The following is a 6424-nucleotide window of genomic DNA, read 5'->3' as shown; positions in this document are numbered from 1 at the left end:
CACCTGTCTGAGTGTATATATGTGTTTTCTCTAGGGTATTGCAGTACTGGTTGGTGAACTACTTTTCCTGTTGAGTAACTAAATGTGAATGCTGCAGCTTCAACCTTTCTGTCATTAAGAATTGTACCTTAAGCAAAAGGTCATATTACATGCTCTTTCTTTAAAATTATGGTCTGGTAAAGCCTTTAAATTTCAGTGGTGGGTAGTAGTAAAGAAAGGGCTTAAACTAGATGATGCGGAAGATTCCACTCTCTAGAAAAAACATTTAGTCATACTGTTAACTAGAGGGAATACGTCCAGTTTGTAACCTAAAAGTAGATAGCAATGCCTTGTAAGAAGTAAGCAGCAGACAGTTTTCAAGAAAGCTGGACAAATTAATTTTCTTCTTGAAGCTTTTGAAGGATATTCCATATTGCATTAATTTGAAAAATAGAGGAATAGAGCATTTCAAGGGTGAGAGAAACAGAACTTCCTTGTTAGAGGCAGCTGGGGAATTGAAGACTTTAAAGAAAATTACCATTGTAATTTCAAAATGCCTTTATAGTTTGGCACAGTAGTCACAATCCTATCCTATAAGGAAGTGTACATTTCAGAGAGCTGTAACTTTAGATTAGTCCTGATTAGTAACAATAGGCTCAAAAAAGATGAGGCTCTGGATGAGGAAAACTGCTCCAGAACTTTCCGGTAGGATAAGTGTCACACAGATGGCTCTAGTGAATTGAATGTAGATTCACTTAATTAGGAGAGGGAAAAACTGGAAAGCATTATTTACATCATTATTCATCCTTCTGCAGTTGCAGATAATGAACGATGTCTGCTGTTACCTAAACTGTGTAATCATCCAAAGATGGCTTCTTGGCAGTAGCAAGTGCTGGCTGGTGCTTGAGGACAAAATTCATCATACGAAACAGTGCAGGATTAGGGCAAAAGAGACTAAGTGTGAAGTGTGTTGCTCTGGCAAAGGCAATACTTTTGTTTGTTTTGCACATAATATCCAGAGGTCCAAATGCCATCCACAGTGAACAGCAGAAGGCCCTTCGCCCCTACTCCAAAGTCTTACCTTGAAGTTGATTTCCAGCATTCAGAAAAAATGAGAAGCGGCTATACTCAGAAGTTATGGACAATTTTGAGCTGTGCACACAGGGGCAAAAAAGAATTAACTTTCTGATTCATCTAAGTGTCTGTCAGAGGCAAACACATCTCCCATCAGGTCATAAGATATAATCATGACACATGATCTGGGTTTCTCTGAAGTTCAAAGGGTTGCTTCTATCATATTTCTGAAGATTTATCAAGTCATAAGTTCCTTTCTAAAAATTCTCCTTAGAAAGTTATTTGGAATTCCCATCTATCAGTAATCAGAAACCTAATTCCCATTTGAAATACATGTTTTCCTAGCTTTGTATGTGTCGTGGTTTGACACGGAAAAAGGATTTTTCCGGAAGGAAGAGGTCAATTTGGATATTGACCAATTGAAGGTGGACACGCCTCTGAGAACACAGAGGGGTTAAAAGCAGAATTCCCAGGAGAACTGGCTCTCTTTGGTTCCGGTCAGCGTGCAATGCTGTGCTCTCCCCTGCCCGACCGTGGCTGGGTGGGGAGGGGGAGGCCCATGGCCTGACTGAGGACATCCTTGAAAGGCAAAATCCTAAAAGCAGTCGGTCCATCCAGGCATTGGTGGTGAGAGCACTGTGCATGGAAAGGAGAAGGGTCACCATGGCAAACTTTTCTCCGGGCAGTGCCATGTGTGACATGGAAACACAGGATGTGGCAGTGTGTTTCTTGGGGGGGTCTGTGGCACAGAGGAGACTCCTGTTCTCCCTTGATGGACTGAGTATCGGTTGTCTGCAGGGTGGAAACCTGGTTGGGGTCCAGATTGTGTCTCACTGTGGTTTGTTGGAGTTGGGTGGTGGGAGGAGGAATATTTTGCAAGGTTTTCATTTTGATCTGTGTGTGGTTTTTTTTTCCCTTCCTTTCTTTTATAGTAGTAGCTTAATAAATGTTTTGGGTTTTTTTTTCCTTGTTATTAAGCTTGGGCTTGCTTTGCTCTGTTCTCAATTCCATTTCACAGCATTCAGTTGAGAGATTACATTTTCATGGGGGCACTGGCATTGTGCCAGTGTCAAATCATGACAGTATGTATGATCTTCTCATAGTTTCAGTACTTCTTGGTCCTTCAGAGAGCATTGTCGTCTCTCAGCCTTTATGTGGTTAGGCTAAATCAACTAACCAAAAGAACTTCCAGGCTGGAGAATGAGAAAAAAACAGAATAATCTAGAGTTGAGTAAGCTGACAGATTGGTTTGGTTTTCCCTTTTCCCCTCTCTTGATTATGCACTACCAAAAAACCCCCAGGATCCACTGGTTCACTAAACACTTTTTGCTGCTGAACCTGCAATTGAAATTGCCAATTCGTTCCTTTTTACAATGGGAGGGATTTTTTTTACAGTAAGCAGCTGATTGCTTTCATTTCAGATTCTGTAGCTTGTGTTGTCCTCTTGAAATATTTTAGGTGCCTGGATCTCTCTTTGTTCCATTCACACACAGCATTATTCTAGCTGGAATGCGAGGCAAAACGTTCAGTGAATGAGCCAGACTTGGATTAGGTTTTTTCCATCCCATAGTTTAAATATAATCAACTTGCCTTTTTCTCCTTTCTCTTTGCATTTATGGCTACCAGGCATTTTATTGGCCAGACTATACTTTTTATTGGCTAGCCTGTAAGATGGGGGTCCTCCTGGGATGATGGTGCTCTTTCTGGTTTTCTGGCTAAGGGAGGCACATCTCCTGCTTTTTCAGGCTTTGTTTTCCCCTAAAGCATGACATTGAAACTTTGGGGAGTTAAAAACTAAAAGAAACAAGCAAAAAACCCCCTGAAAGAAAACCCAACAAATACCCAACCAAAACAAAAGCCCAAACAATCAAAAAAACAACAAACAAAAAATTGCCAACAAAATCCTCAAAACAAAACCAGAGAACAGGAGCTGCTGTAAATAAACAAAATATGCAGTGTGAGGCAGATATCCTGTGGGCTGCTATGAGGAGTGTGGAGCTTCTCCCCGCACAGCTAACAGCTCGTGCAGCGGTTTTTTTGCACTGCTCGTGGCTCTGTCGCTCACAGTGACGCAGGCGGCTTACTTCCAGTCTGTCCTGGTGGTACTTTAGGGCCAGATAGCAAGTAGTTCTGTGAGAAGACTTCTCTGGGCATGCTGCACACACGCCAGCACTGCTGTGCAGATCAGGGATGTGCTTTTCAAGTGACTGCCCCCATTGTCCATCCTTTGCTTGTTTGGGTTCATGTCACTGAATTGTCTTATTACACAACTTGTATTGATTTTGAATTCACCTGACCTTAAAGAAGTGTTCCAAAAGCTCACCTTACAGGCTTTAACCACTAATGGCTGTCAGTTCATGGGAGCAGACTATAAGTTGTTCTGTAAATCTTTTATCTTCTCCCATTCCTCCTCTACTCCCATGGAGTGTCACAGATTTTTGATGCTTGGCATCAACTCCTCCATTCTACAGATCTCCTTTCTAATGCAAGTGTAACTGTCACTCTTGGTTTGTCTTCTGATGTTAAACATAAGTTGACACGTACACTGGCTTGTTTTTCCTCTTGCTTGTAGGTGTTACTGCCTATTGTGTGTAACATCGCATAACCCATGTTCTGCTTTGAGCTGGGTCATGAAAATGAGATAATGTAGTTGATTGCTAAAGGTGGATCTACCACATCATTAACTGCTGGAAAATGAGTCAGCTGTGCCACATGAAATGCTGATACTTCCTTCTGACAGCATGACTGACCTTAGTACACAGTGCTGTTGATGTGTTGTAAAGAAGTATTTGCTCCATTATACAAAGGCAGAAACTATGGCACAGACTCAGTGACCTCTTAAAATGACCACAGGAAGTATAATCTGTAGCAAAAAACAGGGTTCAGATCATCTAGCTCCAGGGACTTTAATTTTGAGACTTTTTTGCTCCAGGTAGGTTTGACATCAGTAATTTCATAAATGAACACTCCAGATAAAAAACAATACCACAAAGGATTTCTTAGAGCAATCAGACTAATGTTATTGCACAGTTTTAATGTGTGCATCTATTTTTCCTCTCAGTTTTTCAGCATATTAAGCCAATTTAATAAACTCAATGGAAATAGAGCAGACTATGTGTGTCTGTAACTTCCTTGAGAACACCAGAATGAGCAGATGTCAGAGTCCATCCTAACAGTTCACACTGAAGGAGAGGATTTGGCAGGAGCTTGGCTCTTAGTAGGCATGAGAGAATCCACATAGGAATGAAAATACTTAGGACTGTGAAAAAGTCTTTGATCACAGCCCAGGCTTTACTAGAGAGCAGCAGATCTGGTCACTGTTCAGAATGTGCCATACTTGCACATACTTGTACAGTCAGTGCACCTGTTCATCAAGGTGGTAGCATCTGAGCATCAGATTATCTTGGTTTGTATAGTCAGTGTTCTGAGTTTTCTGTAATGGCACAGAATATAAATAAAAAATGGCCAAGCGGCACAAAATTGAGAAACTCTGGAACTTTCTATGGCTGTACACTGACTATATTATTAGACATGCCAAAATGATTTGAAGTTAATTTTGTTGAGTAGTTATTATTGCTTTCTAAGCAGGCTGGGTGAAACCATGACTCCCAGTTCATCTATGAGATTTTAGAACTTGTTAGTATCATGATTTTTATTGGTCTTTGTACAAGTAATGAGTAAGACCAGAGTGTGATCTTCCTTTTTCAAAATCCTTCATTTCAGTTATCAAGTCTGGAAACTGTTGTATTAGAAAGCTCAAAGTGACATGAAATATGTAAGAGGAAACCTGTATCTGGTGAAGAACTGTGGAAAAATGGATCTGGCACTTTTGATGTCTACTCTCTGCTGAGCCTCCCGTGGAAATTTTCCTGATATCCCTGCTTCTGTCCACACCTTGTCTTAATTTTCTGGCTCTTGTGAATTCTTTGTGCAGCAATGTTTCTCCAGCTGTAATGCCTTGCCCTCCTGCTCCTCTGAAAGCTGCAGGTCACGGTGACTGCCCTTGCCCTGGGCTGCCACTGAAAGCCAGCTGCTGAACTAGCCAGCCCTTCTCTGACAGTGATGTCTGGGAAAGTCCAGTGCAGGTGATATGCAATGGTAGCCATTTAAAAATAAAAATTAAAACTAAATGCTCAGATTTCCCTCCATCCTCTGTGTCCCTTTCTAAATGTACCATCATTGCTTCTTATCATCATCATCACCATCATGATCATGTTCTCTGCTGCCTGCCTTTATTGTTCCCAGTTGCTCTGTTGAGCTTCTTCCTTCTCATTGTTCCCCTGCTGTCATTGTAGCCAAGTCAAGCCTGCGCTGAAACGGGAAATGCTTGGGGAGATTTTGGTGCTGCTATGCCTTAGGCAGCTTGTTCTGTTTCTAAGTGGTGTCAGTTGGGAAGAGGAAAGGCTAGAAGAAATGCAGGATTCAGCTTGCTTGTTGTTTCTTCCTATGTCTGGTGAGGGTGATTAGCCTCCTGTCATGGTTTTGCCCCAGTGAGCAGCCAAAACCCACCAGTGGGAGACAATTGGAGGGTTAAAAGTCAGAAAACACATGGGTTGAGATAAAGACAGGTTAAGAGGGAAAGCAAAAACCACATATGCAAGCAAAACAAAGCAGGGAATTAATTCACTGCTTCCCATGGGCAGGCAGGTGTTTAGCCATCCCCAGGAGAGCAGGGCCCATCACATGCAATGGTGACTTGGAAGGACAAACGCCATTACCTCTATTGTCCACCCTCTTACTCCTTCCACCTCCACCCTCCTTCCACCCGGCTTTTTATAGTAGTCTTATAGAATATCCCTTTGGTCAGTTCAGGTCACCTCTCCCATCTGTGTCACTTCCCAGTCTCTCACACATCACCAACTCCTTCACCAGAGTGGCACTACAAAAAACAGAAAAGGCCTTGGCTATGTGTAAACCCTGCTCAGCAATAACAAACACAGCTCAGTATTTTATCAGTGCTGTGTTCGACACTGTACCCCAGCTGAAACCAGCACACCTCCTCATTAATGTGAAATGTGGGCTCTGTTAGACAGCTATGTAGACAACTTTGCCTAGAAGGTAAAGTGCTCAGTGGACACTGTGTCCACACTACGCAGTGGGTTTTGTTTCACATGATGTTACAGATACACTCTGCAGGTACTGCTGGTGTAAACTGTTGAAGGTTCCATAAGCAGATCTCATCCTGGAATCAGTAATACCTGGATTTCCTCACATGCAGAAGGTACTTGAAAAGCTTGGCACCTGTTTAAACCCCTGTTTTGTTTCCTAACTTGCTGATTTTTGCTCTTGAAAATCTGCCTTTAAAAAGCGTCATTCTCTCAGTATCTTCCAAGATCCCACTATTTTGTCCACTGGGTTCCTGCGTTCCTGC

The sequence above is a fragment of the Lonchura striata genome, chromosome Z, assembly GCF_046129695.1.
Source record: "Lonchura striata isolate bLonStr1 chromosome Z, bLonStr1.mat, whole genome shotgun sequence".
In the NCBI taxonomy this organism is placed as follows: Eukaryota; Metazoa; Chordata; class Aves; order Passeriformes; family Estrildidae; genus Lonchura; species Lonchura striata.
This window is presented reverse-complemented; position numbering follows the sequence as displayed.